This window comes from Schistocerca serialis, chromosome 4 (genome assembly GCF_023864345.2).
Source record: "Schistocerca serialis cubense isolate TAMUIC-IGC-003099 chromosome 4, iqSchSeri2.2, whole genome shotgun sequence".
NCBI lineage: Eukaryota > Metazoa > Arthropoda > Insecta > Orthoptera > Acrididae > Schistocerca > Schistocerca serialis.
Window position 1 is genome coordinate 65,555,725 of NC_064641.1, and position 27,832 is coordinate 65,583,556.

Consider the following 27,832-nt stretch of genomic DNA (forward strand, 5'->3'; position numbering starts at 1 on the left):
AGCATTGTCGCACACATTCTAACTGCTGGGAGGAGTAAGTCAGTCTGCATTTGAGTACAGAAGGCAAACATTTTACTCAAGCTAAGGGGGAAAAAACATCTCTCATACATAGGAAGATAGTCTGATATTGTGTGATATTGTTCATTGTACTGTTTTTCTTTCTCAGTAGTTTCTATGATGTTTTCTTTCGCTACCAAGGTTTCTGCACCACACAAAATTGATTTTGCCAAAGGAACTTGCATTCCAGATGTTGATTGGTGCTCGAAGTAGCATGATTGCATCTGGTGATTTCACTGTACCCAAGACAATGCACTACTGCGAAACGGATCAGCCCTGCAGAATGGGTAAGAAAACACCACTAGCATCACAGCATGTGCTCAGCTGGTATGCCGTTGGAGACTGTGCTGAAGGGTATAGCTATTCCACCAGAATCACTTGTCTATGTGAAGGATTGGAGAAAGTGGAATGGATTAAAGATTAGTAGCCTGAATATGATGTGCATAATACTGAGGACAAAAGTTGTCCCTCAAGTTCTGTGCTTCGATCGAAAATGCTTGTCAAAAAACACAAAGCACTGACTGGGAAATTAAATGTGAAAATGGTGAAGGAGTAGTGGCATGAATATCACGTGTGAGATTTCCCATATGATGACAAGGAGTAGAACAAACAGAAAGTAATGTTTCAGAAGGACTGTAAATGTATATAATGTGAATAAATAATAATATCTCCTTCAAAATTAATACACACATAAAAAAAGTTTTGCATCACCCCAGTTCCCAGAACTCCTGAAGGTACATGTTGACTGTGGATATTGTATTACAGACACAGTGTCTGTCAGTTGACTGTTCAGAGATGTCACTAAACCCGCCCAAAGATGTAAACAATCATACATGAGCAGCGTCTATTAGACGGAAGAGGTCCGACAGCCGATCAGTTCCAGTCATTCCACCCGGAAGGACGTACACAGCTCCCGATCCCTGACAGCAACACCACCATGTTGAGAATTGCTTTTCGTGGAGCCACAGGACGTCGTGTTACGACTCAAACTGTGCGCAATAGGCTGCATGATGCACAACTTCACTCCTGACGTCCATAGTGAGGTCCATCTTTGCAACCACGACACCATGCAGCACGGTACAGATGGGCCCAACAACATGCCGAATGGGGCCGCTCAGGATTGGCGTCAAGTTCTCTTCACCGATGAGTGTCGCAAATGCCTTCAACCAGACAATCGTCGGGGACGTGTTTGGAGCCAACTCGGTCAACACCTTAGACACATCGTCCAGCGAATGCAGCAAGGTAGAAGTTCCCTGCTGTTTTTGGTGGCGTTATGTGGGGCCAACGTACGCCGCTGGTGGTCATGGAAGGCGCCGTAACGCCTGTACGATATGTGAATGCCATCCTCCGACCGATAGTGCAACCATATCGGCAGCATATTGGCGAGGCATTCGTCTTCATGGACGTCGTGGCGGACCAACCACTCTGAGGGATCTAGGCCGAATCGCCGTTGAGGAGTGGGACAATCTGGACCAACAGTGCCTTGATGAACTTGTGGATAGTATGCCACGACGAATACAGGCATGCATCAATGCAAGAGGACGTGTTACTGGGTATTGGTTCAAATGGCTCTGAGCACTATGCGACTTAACTTCTGAGGTCATCAGTCGCCTAGAACTTACAACTACTTAAACCTAAGTAGCCTAAGGACATCACACACATCCATGCCCGAGGCAGGATTCGAACCTGCGACCGTAGCGGTCGCGCGGAACCAGACTGAAGCGCCTAGAACCGCACGGCCACTACGGCCGGCTACTGGGTATTACAGGTACCGGTGTGTACAGCAATCTGGACCACCACCTCTGAAGGTCTCGCTGTATGGTGGTACAACATGCAATGTGGGGTATTTATGAGCAATTAAAAGGGCAGAAATGATGTTTATGTTGATCTCTATTCCAATTTTCTGTACAGATTCCGGTACTCTCGGCACCGAGGTGATGCAAAACTTTTTTTGATGTGTGTACTATATCCTAATTGATTTGCAGCTGTAATGTTACAGGGGATATTTTTAATTACAACATAGTCGCAGTCTGAAGTTCACCTGTGATGAGACAAATGTGACCCTGTACTGTATGGAAATTCATCTCCTGAATCGACATCGTTGTGCAGTAACACGCTATATGATACCTCAGCAGTACAATGTATGAGCAATCTCTTTTATACAACAACAGATATATTTACAGTGCACACACATAAACACATCATTAAGGCAAACACGTCATGATGCTGCTTTACCAGGAAATGAGAGCTGAGTGCTTTTCCAAGGCAATTTTTCTGTTTTAGTGATGAAGCTTCTCTCTACCATAGTCACTGTCAGAGGTTCCTCTGCAATGAGTCAAATGTGACGCTTGCACTGAATGGAAATTCGTCTCCTGAATCAACATTGCTGTGCAGTAACACGCTATATCATTCTTGTGATGGATAATGATTTTGTAGATAACAGTTGTAAGATCAGATATGCAATAGTTACCACAGGGGGTTTAGCAGATACTAAACTCCTCTGAAAGCAGTGTCACAAGAAAACCTCTCTTTTACACCAACAGAGATATACAGGATGTTCGGAAATTCCCTTTACGAACTTCTAGGACTTCTAGAGGGGAGTGAGGACATAATATTTTGAATAGCAACCCATGTCCCGAAACGTACCGTTTTCATTCTATGACGGTTTCATCCACTTTTGCTTAAAGAACTGTGCTGAGCGTGACACAGTACAATTAGTTGGTAACAGATCGAAATGAAACATAGCGAAAAATCCATTATCACTAAAGCACATTTGTTTGTATTAACACCTAAACAATATGTGTTTACATTGTTTCAAAAAAAAAAAAAAAAAAAAAAAAAACGAGCCCAGCGTACTGCACATGCAGAATGTAATGTTTAAGCGTTAATACAAACAAATATGCTTAAGTGATAAATTGATGTTTCGTTATGTGTCCTTTAGAATTGTTACCTAATAATTATACTGCATGAAGCCTAATTCAGTACCTCAGGCAGAAGTGGCTGAGTTAAACATCTGAATTGAAACTATCGTAGAACGAAAACGGTACGTTCCTGACACCGATTCCAATGAAAATTTTATGTACGCACTCCCTTCTACGAGTCCTAAAAGTCTGCAACGGGAATTCATGCACAGACATGTGACATGGGAATTTTACGTCAACGCTACAGTTACATGGAAGAGAAAAGAAAGGTAATGATTCTTTTCTGTTTTAATGATAGAGTCTCTATCTAACATAATGAATGTCTGAGGTTCATTAGTGATGTTTCAAATAGTGTACCTCGAAATGTAACCTGAAATAATAGTTGTCAGAATGTAAATGCAATAGTTGCCACACAGTCACTCAGCGCCCCAAACACTATTCTCCAACAGTATATTGATCTAGATTTATACACTACTGGCCATTAAAATTGCTACACCACGACGATGACGTGCTACAGACGCGAAATTTAACCGACTGGAAGATAATGCTGTGATACGCAAATGATTAGCTTTTCAGAGCATTCACACAAGGTTGGCGCCGGTGGCGACACCTACAACGTGCTGACATGAGGAAAGTTTCCAACCGATTTCTTATACTCAAACAGCAGTTGACAGGCGTTGCCTGGTGAAACGTTGTTGTGATGCCTCGTGTAAGAAGGAGAAATGCGTACCATCACGTTTCCGACTTAGATGAAGGTCAGATTGTAGCCTATCGCGATTGCGGTTTATCGTATCGCGGCATTGCTGTTCGCGTTGGTCGAGATCTAATGAATGTTAGCAGAATATGGAATCGGTGGGTTCAGGAGGGTAATACGGAGCGCCGTGCTGGATCCCAACGACCTCGTATCACTAGCAGTCGAGATGACCGGCATCTTATCCGCATGGCTGTAACGGATCGTGCAGCCACGTCTCGATCCCTGAGTCAACAGATGGGGACGTTTGCAAGACAACAACCATCTGCACGAACAGTGCGACGACGTTTGCAGCAGCATGGACTATCAGCTCGGAGACCATGGCTGCAGTTACCCTTGGCGCTGCATCACAGACGGGAGCGCCTACAAAGGTGTACTCAACGACGAACCTGGGTGCACGAATGGCAAAACGTCATTTTTTCGGATGAATCCAGGTTCTGTTTACAGCATCATGATGGTCGCATCCGTGTTTGGTGACATTGTGGTGAACGCACATTGGAAGCGTGTATTCGTCATTGCCATACTGGCGTATCACCCGGCGTGATGGTATGAGGTGCCATTGGTTACACGTCTCGGTCACCTCTTGTTCGCATTGACGGCACTTTGAACAGTGGACGTTACATTTCAGATGTGTTACGACCCGTGGCTCTACCCTTCATTCAATCCCAGCGAAACCCTACACTTCACCAGGATAATGCATGACCGCATGTTGCAGGTCCTGTACGGGCCTTTCTGGATACAGAAAATGTTCGACTGCTGCCCTGGGCGGCACATTCTCCAGATCTCTCACCAACTGAAAACATTTGGTCAATGGTGGCCGAGCAACTGGCTCGTCACAATACGCCAGTCACTACTGTCGATGAACTGCGGTATCGTGTTGAAGCTGCATGGGCAGCTGTACCTGTGCACGCCATCCAAGCTCTGTTTGACTCAATGCCCAGGCGTATCATGGCCGTTATTACGGCTAGATGTGGTTGTTCTGGGTACTGATTTCTCAGGATCTACGCATCCAAATTGCGTGAAAATGTAATCACATGTCAGTTCTAGTATAATGTATTTGTCCAATGAATACCCGTTTATCAGCTGCATTTGTTCTTGGTGTAGCAATTGTAATGGCCAGTAGTGTAGACATGCGTAGAAATGCATTATAGAGATGAGGTTTTTGGAAGACATAGCCCCATATATAGCTCTCGTTACTTGACAGGATTTAGCTAATATTAAACTACTTCTTCTGGAAGCAGTATTACTAAACAACCTCTATTATACACTAACGTAGATACGTACAATGCTCACACAGATATGTGACATAATATATCTATGTCACTGCTCAGATAAGTATCTTGTGGTGTTTAGTAATTGTCAGAACAGAGATGGGATAGTTGCAGTAGGGGATGCAGCTAATATTAAACTCTCTTCAAATCGTCTCCTGAAAGTAGCATCTTTTATTCACCAAAGGAGATATGCAATATAGATGCAGTTGCTGGACAGAGAAAAATGGTATATCTTGTCTGTCAATGCCAACGAACTTCGCGCAGTGGTAACACTGGTTTCCATCTGATCACCAACGTGCTGTCGGGTTGGCTAGTACTTGAATGAGTGACCGTCCAGGTCTTCCAAGCGCTGTTGGCAAACGAGATGCACTGCGCTTGTGAGGCCAGTTGGGGAGCTACTTGACTGATAAGTAGAGGCTCCAGTCAAGAGAACTGACAATGGCCAGGAGAGCAGTGTGCTGAACACATGCCTCTCCATATCCCTATGCAGTGCCACCTACTGGCTGACGATGACACAATGGTCAGTCGGTACCACTGGCCTTTAGGAGGACTGTTTGGCTGTAATTTAGTTTAGTTTTATCTATAGTCTTAATTGTTTACATCTAATCTATATGGGCATATACACTCCTGGAAATTGAAATAAGAACACCGTGAATTCATTGTCCCAGGAAGAGGAAACTTTATTGACACATTCCTGGGGTCAGATACATCACATGATTACACTGACAGAACCACAGGCACATAGACACAGGCAACAGAGCATGCACAATGTCGGCACTAGTACAGTGTATATCCACCTTTCGCAGCAATTCAGGCTGCTATTCTCCCATGGAGACGATCGTAGAGATGCTGGATGTAGTCCTGTGGAACGGCTTGCCATGCCATTTCCACCTGGCGCCTCAGTTGGACCAGCGTTCGTGCTGGACGTGCAGATCGCGTGAGACGACGCTTCATCCAGTCCCAAACATGCTCAATGGGGGACAGATCCGGAGATCTTGCTGGCCAGGGTAGTTGACTTACACCTTCTAGAGCACGTTGGGTGGCACGGGTACATGCGGACGTGCATTGTCCTGTTGGAACAGCAAGTTCCCTTGCCGGTCTAGGAATGGTAGAACGATGGGTTCGATGACGGTTTGGATGTACCGTGCACTATTCAGTGTCCCCTCGACGATCACCAGTGGTGTACGGCCAGTGTAGGAGATCGCTCCCCACACCATGATGCCGGGTGTTGGCCCTGTGTGCCTCGGTCGTATGCAGTCCTGATTGTGGCGCTCACCTGCACGGCGCCAAACACGCATACGACCATCATTGGCACCAAGGCAGAAGCGACTCTCATCGCTGAAGACGACGCGTCTCCATTCGTCCCTCCATTCACGCCTGTCGCGACACCACTGGAGGCGGGCTGCACGATGTTGGGGCGTGAGCGGAAGACGGCCTAACGGTGTGCGGGACCGTAGCCCAGCTTCATGGAGACGGTTGCGAATGGTCCTCGCCGATACCCCAGGAGCAACAGTGTCCCTAATTTGCTGGGAAGTGGCGGTGCGGCCCCCTACGGCACTGCGTAGGATCCTACGGTCTTGGCGTGCATCCGTGCATCGCTGCGGTCTGGTCCCAGGTCGACGGGCACGTGCACCTTCCGCCGACCACTGGCGACAACATCGATGTACTGTGGAGACCTCACGCCCCACGTGTTGAGCAATTCGGCGGTACGTCCTCCCGGCCTCCCGCATGCCCACTATACGCCCTCGCTCAAAGTCCGTCAACTGCACATACGGTTCACGTCCACGCTGTCGCGGCATGCTACCAGTGTTAAAGACTGCGATGAAGCTCCGTATGCCACGGCAAACTGGCTGACACTGACGGCGGCGGTGCACAAATGCTGCGCAGCTAGCGCCATTCGACGGCCAACACCGCGATTCCTGGTGTGTCCGCTGTGCCGTGCGTGTGATCATTGCTTGTACAGCCCTCTCGCAGTGTCCGGAGCAAGTATGGTGGGTCTGACACACCGGTGTCAATGTGTTCTTTTTTCCATTTCCAGGAGTGTATTTCCACAGAACACCAAGACAATGTACAAAATCTTGGGCGACATATCACCATAGAGCTGTGCAGTAGGTTATGGGCTGCTGATTCGCCGGGCATGGGTCAGAGAGAGATTTTTCATGAAGTGCCTTCTTGGGGGGCATGGCTGTGACGGCATGTCCTTTATGGCACGTCATCGTTGGTGGAGTGTTGGCTGTAGTGCGCAACTTAGTACGCAATTAGGAATAGGAGTGACAGACATGTTTTTAGGGGTGACATTGTTATTTATTTATATACTTCGTCACAAAGGGAAGCTGGTCTCTGCGCTCCAGAGGCCTTTCCTATTGCACACATCCTTACAAAGTATTGCTTGACCAACAGCAAATAGGTATCTTGGCATACATGACAAATACGCACGCCATTCTTCACCTGAGTCGATGGAAACTCGCTTACATACTAAGCTGCAATCTCTGCAGTTTGTCGACAACGTTCATGTACACCTCCTTCCCTGGCCAATAAAGCCGCAACTGCCTTTGTACTTCCGTGGGGAGTGGTTTGTATTCGGTGCAATTCTCAAAAGATCACTGTATACACTTGTCTATTATGCAGGCACTATGATGATGTGGATTATCTCACATTTGTAGGTAAATTCCTGCATTTCATTTCTCAGATCGAATAACAACTCATATTTTCCACCCTGACTGAGTGAACTCACTACAATTGAGGCCATTTTTTTTTAGGTTGGCTATGCTGTGGCTCTCTTACGGCTAACAGAACAAGAATGTCAATGCTACTGCTGTTGGATTTGTATTAAGAAGAAAGGGACAGAGGGAGGGTGGGAAGTCTTATTCTTCTTTGTCCAGGAGTTTTTGCTGCTTTAAAAAAATATTTATATTTTGACTAAATTATTATTCTCTTGTGTAGATTCAGAAATCTGTTGTGGGTTTTGCACCACTTCTTGGCGGGAAGAGCAAAGACTTTTCAAAAACTTAAGTACTGTATGTGTTAGTTTGTATGTCACCTGAAATCGTTTGCAGAAGGGTTAGTGTTTTCAGTATTAAGAACAGAGTTCGCATTGCCACTTAATTTATTTGTGTCGTGATCTGTTCGATCACGACCGGATATTGTTGTTGTTGTGGTCTTCAGTCCTGAGACTGGTTTGATGCAGCTCTCCATGCTACTCTATCCTGTGCAAGCTTCTTCATCTCCCAGTACTTACTGCAACCTACATCCTTCTGAATCTGCTTAGTGTATTCATCTCTTGGTCTCCCTCTACGATTTTTACCCTCCACGCTGCCCTCCAGTGCTAAATTTGTGATTCCTTGATGCCTCAAAACATGTTCTACCAACCGATCCCTTCTTCTAGTCAAGTTGTGCCACAAACTTCTCTTCTCCCCAATCCTATTCAATACATCCTCATTAGTTACGTGATCTACCCACCTTATCTTCAGCATTCTTCTGTAGCACCACATTTCGAAAGCTTCTATTCTCTTCTTGTCCAAACTAGTTATCGTCCATTTTTCACTTCCATACATGGCTACACTCCATACAAATACTTTCAGAAACGACTTCCTGACGCTTAAATCTATACTCGATGTTAACAAATTTCTCTTCTTCAGAAACGATTTCCTTGCCATTGCCAGTCTACATTTTATATCCTCTCTACTTCGACCATCATCAGTTATTTTACTCCCTAAATAGCAAAACTCCTTTACTACTTTAAGTGTCTCATTTCCTAATCTAATTCCCTCAGCATCACCCGATTTAATTTGACTATATTCCATTATCCTCGTTTTGCTTTTGTTGATGTTCATCTTATACACTCCTTTCAAGACACTGTCCATTCCGTTCAACTGTTCTTCCAAGTCCTTTACTGTCTCTGACAGAATTACAATGTCATCGGCGAACCTCAAAGTTTTTACTTCTTCTCCATGAATTTTAATTCCTACTCCGAATTTTTCTTTTGTTTCCTTTACTGCTTGCTCAATATACAGATTGAATAACATTGGGGAGAGGCTACAACCCTGTCTCACTCCTTTCCCAACCACTGCTTCCCTTTCATGCCCCTCGACTCTTATAACTGCCATCTGGATTCTGTAAAAATTGCAAATAGCCTTTCGCTCCCTGTATTTTACCCCTGCCACCTTCAGAATTTGAAAGAGAGTATTCCAGTTAACATTGTCAAAAGCTTTCTCTAAGTCTACAAATGCTAGAAACGTAGGTTTGCCTTTCCTTAATCTTTCTTCTAAGATAAGTCTTAAGGTCAGTATTGCCTCACGTGTTCCAATATTTCTACGAAATCCAAACTGATCTTCCCCAAGGTTGGCTTCTACTAGTTTTTCTATTCGTCTGTAAAGAATTCGCGTTAGTATTTTGCAGCTGTGACTTATTAAACTGATAGTTCGGTAATTTTCACATCTGTCAACACTTGCTTTCTTTGGGATTGGAATTATTATATTCTTCTTGAAGTCTGAGGGTATTTCGCCTGTCTGATACATCTTGCTCACCAGATGGTAGAGTTTTGTCATGACTGGCTCTCCCAAGGCCATCAGTAGTTCTAATGGAATGTTGTCTACTCCCGGGGCCTTGTTTCGACTCAGGTCTTTCAATGCTCTGTCAAACTCTTCACGCAGTATCTTATCTCCCATTTCGTCTTCATCTACATCCTCTTCCATTTCCATAATATTGTCCTCAAGTACATCGCCCTTGTATAAACCCTCTATATACTCCTTCCACCTTTCTGCCTTCCCTTCTTTGCTTAGAACTGGGTTGCCATCTGAGCTCTTGATATTCATACAAGTGGTTCTCTTCTCTCCAAAGGTCTCTTTAATTTTCCTGTAGGCAGTATCTATCTAACCCCTAGTGAGACAAGCCTCTACATCCTTACATTTGTCCTCTAGCCATCCCTGCTTAGCAATTTTGCACTTCCTGTCGATCTCATTTTTGAGACGTTTGTATTCCTTTTTGCCTGCTTCATTTACTGCATTTTTATATTTTCTCCTTTCATCAATTAAATTAAATATTTCTTCTGTTACCCAAGGATTTCTATTAGCCCTCGTCTTTTTACCTACTTGATCCTCTGCTGCCTTCACTACTTCATCCCTTAGAGCTACCCATTCTTCTTCTACTGTATTTCTTTTCCCCATTCCTGTCAATTGATCCCTTATGCTCTCCCTGAAACTCTGTACAACCTCTGGTTCTTTCAGTTTATCCAGGTCCCATCTCCTTAAATTCCCGCCTTTTTGCAGTTTCTTCAGTTTCAATCTGCAGTTCATAACCAATAGATTGTGGTCAGAATCCACATCTGCCCCTGGAAATTTCTTACAATTTAAAACCTGGTTCCTAAATCTCTGTCTTACCATTATATAATCTATCTGATACCTTTTAGTATCTCCAGGATTCTTCCAGGTATACAACCTTCTTTTATGATTCTTGAACCAAGTGTTAGCTATGATTAAGTTATGCTCTGTGCAAAATTCTACAAGGCAGCTTCCTCTTTCATTTCTTCCCCCCAATCCATATTCACCTACTATGTTTCCTTCTCTCCCTTTTCCTACTGACGAATTCCAGTCACCCATGACTATTAAATTTTCGTCTCCCTTCACTACCTGAATAATTTCTTTTATCTCGTCATACATTTCATCTATTTCTTCATCATCTGCAGAACTAGTTGGCATATAAACTTGTACTACTGTAGTAGGCATGGGCTTCGTGTCTATCTTGGCCACAATAATGCGTTCACTATGGTGTTTGTAGTAGCTAACCCGCACTCCTATTTTTTATTCATTATTAAATCTACTCCTGCATTACAGCTATTTGATTTTGTATTTATAACCCTGTAATTACCAGACCAAAAGTCTTGTTCCTCCTGCCACCGAACTTCACTAATTCCCTCTATATCTACCTTTAACCTATCCATTTCCCTTTTTAAATTTTCTAACCTACCTGCCCGATTAAGGGATTTGACATTCCACGCTCCGATCCGTAGAACGCCAGTTTTCTTTCTCCTGATAACGACGTCCTCTTGAGTAGTCCCTGCCCGGAGATCCGAATGGGGGACGACCGGATATGAGGCATAGCAACTACGAACAGAGAACCCTAAGGGACCAGGCAGAGCTGGAAATTTTCTTTGCTATAGTACACCAAACGTTAAAAGAAATTGGATTTAAATCACAAACAAGGTAAATGGCAATGCGCCTTCTGCCTTAACTACGACGTTTGCCGACGAGCAGTCGGTCCCTGGTAGCTGTATGAAAATTATAACAACACCGTTATTTCTGTTGCCATTAATAGGAGATGGATAGCGTGGAAATACTTCAAGTAATAACTAGGCACTACAGCATTTGAGAGCGCAATAACCAATTTAATTGCCTTAGTCAATATTGCTAGCAATAGGCTCGGTACAATTTCAGTTTTCTATCTTGCTGGCTGTTTCTTTAAATAAAATCTTTTAACATCTTCGATATTTCATCTTAGATGCATACATAAATTCTTACATGGCACTGAACAATAGTAATATTTTATGATAACCAATTAGTGATTGCGGATAACGCCACAAACGCGTCCGCCGTCTTTAAAAATATATCAGGACTACGGTAACAGAAGAGGATTACAGGTCTTGAGCTGTCAAAAAAATAAGAAACACAAAACGCCGTGGCGCGTTAACATATTCTTTGAAACATCAGGTGGTCGCTGCTCAGCGACGATCTAAGAAATTTTTACACAAATTGTATGGTTTTTATGAGCCTGCATGGTTAGATTATCGAATGTAAGTTTATTTAAGCTACCGAAACAGATACTAATATTACAAGTTTCCCAGCACAGAGGTGTGACCTTACTGTTCCAGAACTCTCAATGCGGTGTGACAACCTCGTCACACATCGCGTTCATTTTTTCTGTCAATGACGTTATCTCAAGGACGCCAGCAGTGACACGAGGAAGAAGGGAATTCACCGTTCTTTTAAAATTTTTGCGTAGGACGCTCCGGTGGACTGTAACTAGAGACGTAAAGACACCATAAAAGACGCCATAAAAGCTATGGACGACGTTAGGAGGCGGCAGCGGCAGCGGCGGTCGACCCGGCGTCATGTGCAATGGAGCTGTGAATTTTTCTGTCACGGTCCGGCTGCTTTGCTCGCCCTTTAGTGACAGATAATGTTGCTATGACTCGCTGCGTGAAGCTCTGGAGGGAAGAGGACGCTTTTTTCGTGAAACACTATTGGGAAAGTTTAGAGAATCGGATTTTGCAATGGATTGCAGAACATTTCTACTGTCGCCAACGTACATCTCGCATAAGGACTGCGAGGACAATATGAAAGAAACCAGGGTTCATGCAGAAGCGATATGGACAGTCATTTTTCCCTCATGTGTTAGCGAGTGGAACAGAGATAGATTTTAAATGATAGTCATAGTAGCTGTTCTGTCTTCACGACAGTATCTAAGTCATGTGTCTGTTTCTAAATTAACTGTTTCTTTCCTACCACCAGCCATGATTTTTCTTTTGCTTTTTTTAAATATCGTGTATTTCTCGACTGGAAAACTTATCCAATATTAATGTTCGCTAGTAGGTTTCTAGATACTTTTGTTCAGATAGCAGGTACATTGATGAAGGGATAATATATGTTATGAATTCGTTGCAATAATCTATGTTACGCGTTTGATCTCCATGTGATATTCAGCTGACAGGGATATCTTTTTCGGCAAAATTTAAATGTAAGCTGTACGAGTGTATACAAAACACTGTGCGCCTCCATTGCATGTCACTGCACAATACGGGGACAATTGTATAGGTACATAAGGAAAAGCCCCAGCAAGCTACGACAAAAATTTAAAACCAATGATAATAATCATTAGCGCGGCCGCTGTAAGTGTCGATAAAGATAAATTTTGCTACGCCGGAAGGCGAATAATAAATGATAAAAACTCCATTCCATTTTTTTGTCAGGCATCGGAGAGACGTTTTTCTTGTAATACAATGTGTTGTCTGAACAATAATCCTATGAAAATATTAAGTCTGAAAGTTCGTTTTTGCGCAAAACTACGAAACTTTTCTTTTCTTCCGCGCATCAGAAGAGGGTGTCCTATTAAGAACTAGTATTATACACACGGTCAAGAATGAAAAATACTTATGACGGAAGAAGACGAATATAACCAAGGACATCAGATTCGACGTAAGTTCACGACACCACTGGCTCAAAAGTGAGAGTCAATTTATTCGCTGAAAATTCATAAAAATCAAATATCTCAATAGTAGCGCACCGAGTCAACGCAGATGGGAAGCCTTAGCGCAGATGCTTAAATCGCGCGCCAACACCTCGAGCGCGCTAACGGGTCCGTCGCTCCCGGCCGCATTTTCCCGCGCCGCGGCGCGCTTCCGCAGACCGCGACCCGTTCTCCAGCAGAGGGCTCTGGTATTCGGCGCTGTCTACGATTGGTCTTCGATGACGTTATGCCCGGTGGCGCCTACGCTGTTCTAGAAAGCCAGCATATAAATTGGCGAGCTTCTCAGTGACGCTATCACCCCCACCCTCACCTACCTTGGCCTCGCCATTGACCGTCACTTCACCTGGATCCCTCATCTCCGCTCCATCCAATCCAAAGCCCACAACCGCCTCCGACTCCTCAAACTCCTCTCTGGCCGGACATGGGGGTTGCACCCCTCTACCATCCTCCACACCTACAAATCCTTAATCCGTCCCATCCTCTGTTATGCCAGTCCTGTCTGGATATCTGCCCCCCCCCCCAAATTCTATAAGTCCCTCCAGATCCTTGAGCGTCATGCACTCCGCCTCGCCTTCCGTATCCGCCTCCCGTCCCCCACGCGGATCCTCTATGATCTCATTCCTTTCCCCCATCTGCTCCTCTTCCTCGAACATATCCACATCCTCTACATCTCCCGCCGCCTTGAACCCCCTCACCCCCTGGTTGCTCCACTCCTCTCCCATCCCCGCCCCCTGCCACGTCTTCACTGTTGTATCCCCCCTACCCTCCATCTCTACATCCTACATCTCCTTTCCCAAGGTGGCTTCCATCAACTCCCCCTCCCGGATGGTGCCCTCTCTCCCTCCATTTATCCCCCCTATCAACTCTGATCCTCACCCCCCTCCTTTCCTCCGTCCTTTCCCTGGGCTCCCTCTTCCTCCCCCCTTCCATCCTGTGTTTTCTCCCTGCCTACCCTCTCCCTTCTCCCCCCCCCCTCCCCACCGAGTCCTTTTGTACTCCCATCCTCTGCCTTCCTCACTCCCTGGCACGTCTGCTCAGCACCCCCCACCCCTCTTCTGGATCCTCCTCTTCCATTGGCTCCTTTCCCCCCTCCCACTTCACTTTTCCTCTCCTTTCCCCCTCCTTTTTTTCCCGTCATCTGACCAGTTTCCCCCACCTGCTCTCGGGTGTGGTATGTCATATTTGTGCCAACTTTTTAGTGCAGTGTTTAAGTGAGTGTTCAGTGTTGTGTGTCTTTCCACAGTGTTGCGAACGGAAATCATGCTGTCGCTGGGTGTGCATTTTATATCTCTTGCGAACAGAACCCAGACTGTCGCCGTGTTTTTTAATTGTCTGTCTATTATTTTTCTGCTTCCTGTGTATTTTATTAGCGTCATCAACCCTGTGTTTTATGTTTTAAGCTCCAACATTTTCTGGCATTTTTCCTGTAAGTCACCGATTTTATCGCCAACTGTTATTATTTTTTCTTATCTTCATCTTTTTAAAACAAATTCTGTAGGCTGAAGAGCGGCGCAATAAGCTGCTGCCAGCCCGCCCCCTTTAGGGGGAATCGAAACTCAATAAAGGAAAAAAAAAAAGCGACGCGACATCATAAGCAACGCTCCGCACTACACACGCACCGCGGACCTTCACCGGGAATATCGGCTAGATACCATCTTGCAGGTATTCCAAAAACTCTCTACAAGACGGTACAATAACACGAGACACTCGCGCAACCCGTTTATCCTTTCTCTGGGTAACTACGACCACAACCATAGATGGAAGCATAACAGACCAAAGACATTACTGGCTAGGAACTAAACATCTATGGTCCATAGAACTCTAACACGACAGTACTGGCGAGCCCCTGCAACACAGTTATTACTGGAAACCCAGATGTGCGACTAGCCGAAAAACAGGCAACCGCAGGGAAACCGTACTGTACACAGCACGCAAACCAGCCACACACACCCCCTACACCGTCTGTGAGCCGATCTATGACCGATCGCCCACTAATCTACAACGACCTTGAACTGTTGCAGGGACGCAGCAACTGCAGCAAGCGCCGCAACGAGCTCCAACAACGACAAAGGTAACGATGCACGATACCTCGAACTAACACAACCACACCTTGCATGCACTGTCGCAGATAGCAAGCCGCTACTGCCCTTACTACCCGTCCTACTGTCGCAGAGGTTTTTTTTCCCTTGGCACCTTTTTTCCTCTGCTCTTACAACCGCTACCCTTCAATCGTTTTCGACCACTTCTATCTCCTGATGGACCATGTTAATGAGTAATCTTACCGAGACACAAGGACAACATCACAGCCCGCATCCTGTGTCGCCTGATTCAAAAACTAACATGTTTACGGAGGTGACAGTAGAACTTTTGGTTTGGTCACCACGTTGGTGTGGGCGTGGAGGGGCCCCATCCTTTATTGAAAAAAGCGACGCGACAGTAGCACCTGAAGATGGCGGCCAGTTGTCTCGCTGAAATATTGTGCGGTTTCTACAATATTATCCGGCGTAATTCCCGGGAACCTATCAAGCAGTATAATTAATCTGTTCAATTATATACCTTTATATATATATATATATATATATATATATATATATATATATATATATATATATATATATTTGCACAACAGTTTACTTTTACACACTGATTTGAATGTGAGGGACACTCTCAAGCCATGTAAATTTGTCCATCAAGCCGACAGAAATCACTCAACATAGTTGTTTTATCTTCAGACTTTAAATCCATGCGTTTTCGTTACTCTAATGACAGGTTCGAAATGACGTAGATATTATTCAGTGATCAGTAGTTTCCGCAACAAAATACTAGAAGATTTGTTTTCGGTATTAGCCAGGGTGGAAACGTGTAGGAGGAGATGTGAGACAAGTTAATACATACGACACATGTATAACAGTGACAACTGCAGTTTGGTCATCTTGAATCGGCGGTAGCGCTATAGTTGTTCTTTTTTTTTCACTTCGTTGGATGTCACAGTATGACGGGAGGGAGGGGGGGGGGGCTAGAGATGCGGAGTTTATCCTGCAGTCGAATGTGAAACTATACCGATTTTGCTCATAAAACTAAAAGAAAATTGGCTGCGTCTATTTTCGTGGAAACAGGATATTTATTATCGTCAAAATTGTTTTACTTTTTTTTAAAACAGATGCTCACTAATAGAGGTGTGTTGAAATACGTGTTCTCCATCGCAGAACTGCGGGCTGCTGGATCATAGGGGTGGTGTGGAGGGGCGGTGCAGCTGTATTTTAGAAAAACAATTTGTGGTCGGAGAAGCCATCATTAATATCGCTTTGTTCAGTGGGCATTGTGGTCTACCGTCTATGCTGGCATCGTTAGCACACACTAACTGTCTGTTTCACTTGGACCTTCTGGCCACATGCTTTGCCTGAGACACATTGTACTGAAGACTCTGCCCCCCAACCCAAGATACGACAGAGGGCTGCAGTCAGCATAGGTGACGGGCAGAAGTGGTAGCAGCTGGCCATTTGAAAAAGCCTGTATCCCAACCTACAGTGGTGAGAGGGAGGGATGAAGTAGCTCTAAGTTGGCTAGTTCATGACCGAACATCTATCAGAAAACATACGCAGCTGCCGCCCCTCTCTCCTAATGCATTCTTTTGGGATGGCGGTTTTCCCCAATCTCCAGTACATGTGATGCATGATTATGAGTACTGTTTTTTTTTCATGAGAATTTCGATGTGTAATTAGAACAATGAAGCAGTTTCCATCAGTTGTGGTACGTTGTATTGGCCTTCGTGAATTTCAATTTACTGGGCTGCAGGTTGATTGTCATGCAATACAGCTGGAGTCGTCTGTAGCGAATTCTCACGTCAAACAGAGATAGGAACAGTCCTCAGCTGTATGGTTACAGGTAATACACTTATTAATACGCTTATAACACAGTTATAAGACTCCTCGCTGCCCAGTATTAGCGTTTCATCAGTGAACACCCGCACAGGATAGCCACGCGATCTGAGGCGCCTTGGCACGATTCGCGCGGCTCCCCCCGTCGGAGGTTCGAGTCCTCCCTCGGGCATGGGTGTGTGTGTTGTCCCTAGCGTAAGCTAGTTTAAGTTAGATTAAGTATTGTGTGAGCGTAAGGATCGATGACCTCAGCAGTTTGGTCCCATAGGGACTTAACACAACTTTCCAATTTTTTTCAGTCAAAATATCTCCTGCCCACCAGCTTGTAGGCGAATGGTATAGTTTGAGAACATCTGTCACTAGTTTCAAGTGGTACTGTGAAATTCTTTCCAAGCAGGATAACACCAGTTCTATGGCCTTGTCAATTTTTTGAGTTGTATTGAGAGTTTAGGCACTTCTTGTATAGCACTATGTACATAGTTGTGTAATTAGGACAGAGCTTTATGATTAATTACGTAATTAGGACCGATGTTTACTTCTGTTTCCGAACGAAAATAAATAAAGTACTCTAACCTTCATGACCAGTTTCATGTGTTGGGGGCACACTTGCGCTTTCCATGCAGAAGAGTCCCAGAAAGGGCGCCGACATTTTTAATTTCCTGCGTATTCTTGGGTGGGGGGGGGGGGCTCAGCAAAGCCCAGAGACAAAGAAATTCCTGCCTTTTTTTAAAATTTACGCCAAAATCCCAAATTCCTGGCAAAATTCGAAATTCTGTCAGTAGAGTACGTGGCGGGGGGGGGGGGGGGGGGTAGGGGGGGGGTAGGGACGATGACCCACGTGCCGTCTGGGGAATACATGATGTCATTCGCAGTGGGGTGGAGGGTGGTAATTAATTGATCAAATTAATCAATTTGATATCAAAAGTGTCTTCATGCCGCCCTTATCCCACTACTAATGCCTTGTAGTGCATTCGTCACTTAAAATTGGTTCTTGAAACTTTGTGGGTAAGCTTTCCCTGGATAGATTTTTTTCAGGAATCGAGAAATGCTGAGTCTATCTTACCACCTTGATACATGCCTTGCAGTACGTCATGTGTCATGTAAGAAGAGTGAGAGTTGGGTTTCGGATGATCGATGTTTACGAAATCCATGCTAGTTGGCATGGAGGAGATCGTCCTCTTCGAAATACCTCATTATGTATGAGCTCAGAATATGTTCTAAGATGCTACAACAAACTGATGTCGAAGATATTGGACGGCAGTTTTGTACATCACTTCTTCTACCCTTCTTGTAGATGGGTGTGACCTGTGGTTTCTTCCAATTACTGAGCACGATTTTTGTTCGAGTGGTCTACTTCAGACTATAGGTAACAGAGGGGCTAACTCATCCTCAAATTGTGTATAGAATATGAGAACGATTCCTTCGGATCCTCGATCTTTGTCCTATTTTAACGACTTTAGCCGTTTCCCAATATCACTGATATTAACAATATGTGACTGTGGGTCTACCTTGATGCAAAACACTTTAGCTTTTTATTTATTTATTCCCAAACTATTTTCAGCGACAATATGGCCCCTCAATGTGTTCTTTAATTCTAAATCACGCAAAAATAACATACTTATAAAATTTGTAATACATTATTACATGTGTATTGTTTGGTTCCAAAACATTATGTTGTGTGAATCGTTTCATAATACTTTATTTACTTTACGTCGCAGCACGCTTTTTACGTTTATTGCCACAGTTTCCGGCATATTTTCTGTTTTTTGCTACCGTTTTTTCGTTGTACAGCATGTCATCTGCAACTGTATGAGTGACTGTTAGTAAATGAATATGAAAAAGTTAACTTATCGTTATACTATTGAGACTGCGGTAGTGTTGTGGATACAGTTATGTTGTGTACTATGTATAGGAGATGGACTCACGTTCGTTGGAAGTGTTCTGCATCAAAGCGTACCCACAATCCCATATTGTTGTTTTCAAGCAAACGCGGACTAATGCAAAAGTTTCAAGATGAAATGATTATCACTGACGCTAGTATCTATATCATTCAGCTTTGCAGTGGTTCGAGAATTAAATTGGGGCAATATCCTTGGATTTTCATTTGTAAATGAAGATTTTAAATTGAATACAGCGTTTCTACTTTTGCGTTTCTACCTTCAGTTTCAGTCCCCGTCTCTTCCATGAGTGTCTGGTCTCTAACTTTGGTACCAAAAACAGCCTTCACATGCGAAAAATATTTCTTTGGTTTTGTGAGACATCCTCTGTAATATTCTGCTCCAGTTGTCGTTGAAGGCTTCAGCATTGCTCTCTTGACAGTCAAGTGCACATCTTTCATGATCCTTCTCTCTATAGTCCTAGCTTTCTTTTACACGAATTATGAAGTAGTCTCTGTTTCTTTAGACGTTTCTTTATAGTGGAGGTTGCCTCCCATCTACATCTACATCTACATCTATACTCCGCGAGCCACCTTACGGTGTGTGGCGGAGGGTACTTATTGTACCACTATCTGATCCCCCCTTCCCTGTTCCATTCACGAATTGTGCATGGGAAGAACGACTGCTTGTAAGTCTCCGTATTTGCTCTAATTTCTCGGATCTTTTCGTTGTGATCATTACGCGAGATATATGTGGGCGGTAGTAATATGTTGCCCATCTCTTCCCGGAATGTGCTCTCTCGTAATTTCGATAATAAACCTCTCCGTATTGCGTAACGTCTTTCTTGAAGTGTCCGCCACTGGAGCTTGTTCAGCATCTCCGTAACGCTCTCGCGCTGACTAAATGACCCCATGACGAATCGCGCTGCTTTTCGCTGGATCATGTCTATCTCTTCTATTAATCCAACCTGGTAAGGGTCCCATACTGATGAGCAATACTCAAGAATCGGACGAACAAGCGTTTTGTAAGCTACTTCTTTCGTCGATGAGTCACATTTTCTTAGAATTCTTCCTATGAATCTCAACCTGGCGCCTGCTTTTCCCACTATTTGTTTTATGTGATCATTCCACTTCAGATCGCTCCGGATAGTAACTCCTAAGTATTTTACGGTCGTTACCGCTTCCAATGATTTACCACCTATGGCATAATCGTACTGGAATGGATTTCTGCCCCTATGTATGCGCATTATATTACATTTATCTACGTTTAGGGAAAGCTGCCAGCTGTCGCACCATGCATTAATCCTCTGCAGGTCCTCCTGGAGTACGTACGAGTCTTCTGATGTTGCTACTTTCTTGTAGACAACCGTGTCATCTGCAAATAGCCTCACGGAGCTACCGATGTTGTCAACTAAGTCATTTATGTATATTGTAAACAATAAAGGTCCTATCACGCTTCCCTGCGGTACTCCCGAAATTACCTCTACATCTGCAGATTTTGAACCGTTAAGAATGACATGTTATGTTCTTTCTTCTAGGAAATCCTGAATCCAATCACAAACCTGGTCCGATATTCCGTAAGCTCGTATTTTTTTCACTAAACGTAAGTGCGGAACCGTATCAAATGCCTTCCTGAAGTCCAGGAATACGGCATCAATCTGCTCGCCAGTGTCTACGGCACTGTGAATTTCTTGGGCAAATAGGGCGAGCTGAGTTTCACATGATCTCTGTTTGCGGAATCCATGTTGGTTACGATGAAGGAGATTTGTATTATCTAAGAACGTCATAATACGAGAACACAAAACATGTTCCATTATTCTACAACAGATTGACGTAAGCGAAATAGGCCTATAATTATTCGCATCTGATTTATGACCCTTCTTGAAAATGGGAACGACCTGCGCTTTCTTCCAGTCGCTAGGTACTTTACGTTCTTCCAGCGATCTACGATACATTGCTGATAGAAAGGGGGCAAGTTCTTTAGCATAATCACTGTAGAATCTTAAGGGTATCTCGTCTGGTCCGGATGCTTTTCCGCTACTAAGTGATAGCAGTTGTTTTTCAATTCCGATATCGTTTATTTCAATATTTTCCATTTTGGCGTCCGTGCGACGGCTGAAGTCAGGGACCGTGTTACGATTTTCCGCAGTGAAACAGTTTCGGAACACTGAATTCAGTATTTCTGCCTTTCTTCGGTCGTCCTCTGTTTCGGTGCCATCGTGGTCAACGAGTGACTGCATAGGGGATTTAGATCCGCTTACCGATTTTACATATGACCAAAACTTTTTAGGGTTCTTGTTTAGATTGTTTGCCAATGTTTTATGTCCGAATTCGTTGAATGCTTCTCTCATTGCTCTCTTTACGCTCTTTTTCGCTTCGTTCAGCTTTTCCTTATCAGCTATGATTCGACTACTCTTAAACCTATGATGAAGCTTTCTTTGTTTCCGTAGTACCTTTCGTATATGATTGTTATACCACGGTGGATCTTTCCCCTCGCTTTGGACCTTAGTCGGTACGAACTTATCTAAGGCGTTCTGTTAGGTACGTTTCTATCATGAAATGATAATTAAATCTACACCCTAGCTGCAAACAGGCTTTGATATACATCATTTGGGACATGCTGAAAATGTGTGCGCCAACCGGGACTCGAACCCGGGATCTCCTGCTTAAATGGCAGACGTTCTATCCATCTGAGCCACCATGGGCACAGAGGATAGTGCGCCTGCAGGAACTTATCCCTTGCACGCTCCTCGTGAGACCCACATTCCCAACACATCCATAGTGCGCACTATCCTTTGTGACCTCGGTGGCTCAGATGGATAGAGCGCCTGCCACGTAAGCAGGAGATCCCGGATTCGAGTACCGGTCGGGGCACACATTTTCAACATGTCCTCAATGATGTATATCAACGCCTGTTTGCAGCTAGGGTGTCGATTTAATTATCATTTCATTTTAGAGAAGCTGCACGGTCATCAATGGTATCTGTTCCTTCGGGAACAGATAGTACCTTCATATACATTTCTATCAACTGGAAAGTAAATTGTTCTTTTAAACCTGAGCCACACTTCTTACACATACTCCTCTCCTCTGCTAGATGTTTCGAGTTCCTTATTGAGATGCGACACTATAGCCTCTTTATCTAGTTTGCTGAACAGACACTGATGAGCCAAAACATTATGACCACTGCCCACATGAGCTTGAGCGCCCCCTGGTGCTGTTGCGGGCACGTGGCGCAGTAAAGAAAGAATGTAAGCGAGAGACGAATGGGCATCGTTATAATGAAGATACGGGCCGCAAATGCGTAAATCCACTGATGTAAGCAGTTTTGACAAAGGGCGCACTGTTGTGGCGCTACAGCTAGAAACGAGAATCTCTGAAACGGCGAATCTGGTTCGTCTGTTGGTGTACTACTGTCGTGAGCACTTATGGGAAGTGGTTGAAGGATGGTGAAGTAACGAGGAGGCAGTATGGTATTGGACCACCACGTCTTATCACAAAAAGTAGAGGTCGGATGATCCTCCACTGCGTAATACAGAATAGGCTTTCGGAGCGCACCGTTCAAAGGCCATCGTTGAAAATGGAGCTCCATCCTTCTTGTAGATGGATGTAACCTGTGGTTTCTTCCAACTACTCAGTACGGTTCTTGTTCGAGTGGTCTTCGGCATATTATAGTTAACAAATTTGGTACAGAATATGATAAGGATTCCTTCGGATCCTCGGGCTTTGTCCAATTTCAATGACTACGTGTTCCTGTGTTGACCCAATGACACCGTCAGTTAAAATTGCAAAGGGCATAGCCGTTTCCCAACATCGCTGACATTAACAATAGATGATTGTGGGTCTGCCTTGTTGCACCAGGTCGATGGTTGGGTCCTTACACGTCGTGATCCAGGCGGATGGCTACACGAAACATGCACTGCGCCACAGATGCAGTCCGGTGTGGGCAAAATTATGCTATAGGGTTCCATGGGATCTGTGGTGGCAATCGAAGGCAGCGTGAAAGCAGTGAACTATGCTATTACGGACCATCTGCATTGCTTCATGCTTGAAGTCTCCGCCGGCCAGTGTGGCCGAGCGGTTCTAGGCGCTACAGTCTTTAACCACGCGACCGCTTCGGTCGCAGATTCGAATCCTGCCTCGGGCATGGATGTGTGTGATGTCCTTAGGTTAGTTAGGTTTAAGTAGTTCTAAGTTCCAGGGGACTGATGACCTGAGCAGTTAAGTTCCATAGTGCTCACAGCCATTTGAACCATTTTTTTGAAGTTTCCCTCGCGCGATGACAACTTTCAGCAGTGTAACTGTCCGTGTTGCAAGGTCAGACTCATGCTACAGTGGTTTGAAGGGCAATATAGCGAACCAACATTAACTCCTGACCTGTATCCATTGGAACGCATATTGTGCCCCAATTGTGTGCCTGTTAACCACCATTTTGTAATTTGCAGGAATTCAGAAATTGCTTGATCTGTGCATACACATATGATGCCACATACTTCCGGAATGCTGTCAAGGACTTGAAGAATCGGTTCAGAGCAGAATCTCTGTTGTACTGTGTTTGAAATGTGGAACGACAACTTATTAAACAGGTGGTCATAGTGTCTTGGCACGTCAGTGTATAAATTCTTCTGCTTGTTTTAGTTTCTTTCTGCTTTGGTAATCATTGCAGCTACGAACGGAGTCACACCTGCACGATCAGCAGGGAAACAATGAAAATAGTTAATGAAAAAAGCGAGCTTGACTGGCACAGAAATCTAGACGGAACGAAGATAAATAAGGAACTAAAACTGAAATAAAAAGTGCGACCAAGTATTTATTTATCGCGAACGTGGTGAAAAAGATTGTAAATGATAAAGCCTCACTGTTGCTGCTACCGCCGGCTTTGAGTGCAGGGGGAAGTGGAGACATGCGTCATTGTACTGTCCGGATCTGCGAGAGGCAGCCCGTTGTCACCACTCAAGTCGCCCCCCCCCTCTTCCCCTTTCTGACCCACCTCAGAAAGCCTTTCCACGCTGTTACAGTCGCTGCTGCTGATTTCATCACCTCGCGTCGCGTTTATCCCGCTTTCTGCTATACTGCTCCTGCATCACATTTTGAGACAGATAGCATAAGTTATATCGATAATACTGGTGTTACTTATTGATACCTTCTAATCAATTTGAAGCTAAAGGTAGAGCAGAAAGTACAAAATGGTTGAAATGGCTCTGAGCACTATAGGACTTAACTGCTCAGGTCATCAGTCCCCTGGAACTTAGAACTACTTAAACCTAACTAACCTAAGGACATCACACACATCCATGCCCGAGGCAGGATTCGAACCTGCGACCGTAGCAGTCGCGCGCTTCCGGACTGCAGCGCCTAGAACCGCACAGCCACCGCGGCCGGCGCAGAATGTACAGTAGGTGGCCAAATTATTGGGGACAGTGCTCATATTTATGTAATTAATAGTTTACGCAGTAATTACGTAGGTGCTCATAATATTCTGAATCATCAGTGTAAGCTGTCCTCTATGTTCCCAACCACACACTCCGATATCGGCACGTATTCGGAAATAAACAACCAAATATTTATTTCACGGAAGTATAAATAACATCGCACATTGCGGAACATGCACGTATTACATTCATAAGAAAGTTCCAAAATGTGTTAACCAAGCTAAGACAAAGAAAAAAAAAAAGAATATTAGCACATTGGGTCTCTCATGCACTGGGTATAAAAGCCTGCTGTGAACTTTTTGCACATGGCGTTTTCAGCGCTGTATTGTATGTGATTTCCTGATCATCGGTTTAGCTTGTATTGTCCACTATTCTACAGATTCTACAGATGTTTTTGCCGCCTCTTTCTTCTTGAGACATTCTCTCTATGCTTCGCCTATTTTCTTATGCAATGATGTATGTTTCATGTCGCGAGTGGGCATTCTCAAAAAACATTTACTTCGATCTTCCTTTTGCATTGATAGATATATTTTTGTAATCTGACAGCTGTGGTCCGAGAACGCTATGGGTTTGATTTCAACATTTATGTGTTATATTTCGGGTACTGATTTATTTTCGTTGCCAGATGGGGCATATGTGTTTACAAAAAGCACACTGTGAATTTTTGCAGACATTTCCCGTCAGTTTGACAGTCTTTTCACATTTCAGAATTCAATGTCGTCCGCAGTTAAAGTGGCAGTGCATCATTTCACTTCTGCATTGATGTTTAGTATCATGTTATATGCAGCAATTTCTATTATATTTGTTGTTATAACTTCTTGTAATAATGCTGTGTCAACTGTGCTATAGAGAAGGAATTCCTCCAGTGAATTTATCTTTGTTAACGACACAATTTAATTTATATTAATCGTTGTGATTGTATGTTCTTCACTAGCTTAGCATCCACTGCATTCCTCTCGCAGACTGTATAGTTTGCACTTTTTTTTCATCTTTAATCGAGTTTTTATATTGTTCACAAATTGCAACATCTTTTAAACTTTTCACACTAATTAAGGCCATGGAAGTATTATCTTTCCCGAGTGTACTACTGACCAAAAGCTATTCTGGAAACTGGAGCCGGAGGTCTTTGTTAATCCCGCCTTCTGAATTCTTGTGGTGATGTTGTTATTGTTGTTGTGGTCTTCAGTCCAGAGACTAGTTTGATGCAGCTTTCCATGCTACTCTATACTGCGCAAGCCTCTTCATCTATTACAACCTACATTCTTATGAATTTGCTTGGTGTTTTCATCTCTTGATCTCCCTCTATGATTTTTACCCTCCACGCTTCCCTCCAATACTAAATTGGTGATCCCTTGATGTCTCAGAGCACGTCCTACCAACCGATCCCTTCTTCTTGTCAAATTGAGCTCCCTAATTCTATTCAGTGTCTTCTCATTAGTTATGTGATCTACCCATCCAATCTTCAGCATCCTTCTGTAGCACCAAATTTCAAAAGCTTCTATTCTCTTCTTGTCTACACTGCAGAAAGGTGGAAAGAGTATATAGAGGGTCTATACAAGCGCGATGTACTTGAGGGGAATATTATGGAAATGGAAGAGGACGTAGATGAAGATGAAATGGGAGATATGATACTGCGTGAAGAATTTGACAGAGCACTGAAAGACCTAAATCTAAACAAGGCTTCGGGAGTAGACGACATTCCGTTAGGACTACTGATAGCCTTGGGAGAGATCCCAAATAAAGTACGTGTTGACAAGCATGAAAATTATCGAACCATCAGTTTAATAAGACAAGGTTGCAAATTACTAACACGAATTGTTTACAGACGAATGGAAAAACTGGTAGAATTCGACATCGGGGAAGATCAGTTTGGATTCCGTAGAAATGTTGGAACACGTGAGGCAATACGGACACCACGACTTATCTTAGAAGATAGGTTAAGGAAAGGGATATCTACGTTTCTCGCGTTTGTCGACCTAGATAAATCTTTTGACAAGCTGGAATACTATCTTTCAAATTCTGAAGAGGGCAGGTGTAAAATAGAGAAACCTTATGGCAGCTATCAGAGTCGAGGGCCATGTTTCACAGTTTGGCATCTGCAACCACTTACACCTTAAAGTAGATAAATTATTTAAGCCAAAATTACGACTTGAAACTTGTTATTACTATGCCTACACAACACACACACACACACACACACACACACACACAGAGAGAGAGAGAGAGAGAGAGAGAGAGAGAGAGAGAGAGAGAGAGAGAATTAATTAATTTCAGGCATAGCCATAACAATTTTCAAATCGCAGTTTTGGCTTAAATAATTTATCTACTTTAAGGTGTTAGTGGTGAAACAAAACAGTCACTGTAGAAACATAATACATCAGGAAAACCACACCATGTGGTAAAAAGGTATGAATTCATAATTTTATATTTTTTCAAATATCTGTAACGACGATTTATAAACTAATATTTGCAAGTATACAAACAGTAAAGAACATTCTTTATCTTTAACAGCCATGAGATAAAAGCCCACTGAAGATGCTGCAACTGCAGTAAAACATTTTTGGGTTAAAAAACAAAATTGTGTTTTGCTAAAGGCTGACCCTATCCAAAAACAATTGTATTGTTAAAGCAAACCCGGGAAAAAAGAGCTTCAACCCCAAGATGATTATTTCACCCACTATTTTAGCCCGTTAGTGGTTGAATTGTCGAAAATGCTGAAGCACATAATTTTTATTTCTGACCGAGAAACCAATAACTAATTTTCGTGAAACTTCCTGCCAGATTAAAACTGTGTGCCGGACCGAAACTCGAACTCGGGACTATTGCCTTCCGGGGGCATGTGCTCTACCAACTGAGCTACCCAAGCCCGACTCACGCCTCGTCCTCACTGCTTTACTTCTGCCAGTACCTCGCCTCCTGCCTTCCAAACTTCCGAGTTCGAGTCTCGGTCCGGCACACAGTTTTATTCCGCCAGGAAGTTTCATTAACAGCGCACACTTCGCTGCAGAGTGAAAATCTCATTCTGGAAACTAATTTTCGTAGCTTTAGCTTCAGAATTATATTAATAGTGAAGTGTTTTCAAAAAACTTCGCATCTCTTACTTCTTCCCCATAGGGATTGAATATCGAACAGAGTCTAACTAAACGACGCCGATAGTATAAGATCAACGCCCTCTCCCAATTTTAAGCTTCTACCCTTAGCGATTTTGGCTGGGCAATGATGAGTCAGTGAATTATTCGGGCCCTATACCCCCGCCCAACCCATTAGGGGTTTAATTTCCAAAAGCACTAAAACACGTAATTCTTTTTTTCTAACCTAGAAACTAAATTCAAATCTTCATAGACTTAGCACTAAAAATGCTTTCGTAATTAAATGTTTTCATAAAATATTTGATCCCCTATTTCATCA

At 43.7% G+C, this 27,832-nt stretch overlaps 1 protein-coding gene across 1 annotated transcript in view; it reads left to right on the forward strand.

Annotated features, from left to right (window-relative positions):
* LOC126473852 (beta-alanine-activating enzyme) overlaps positions 1-27,832 on the forward strand; it is a 446,532-nt gene that overhangs the window by 308,790 nt on the left and 109,910 nt on the right. The window lies entirely within an intron of this gene.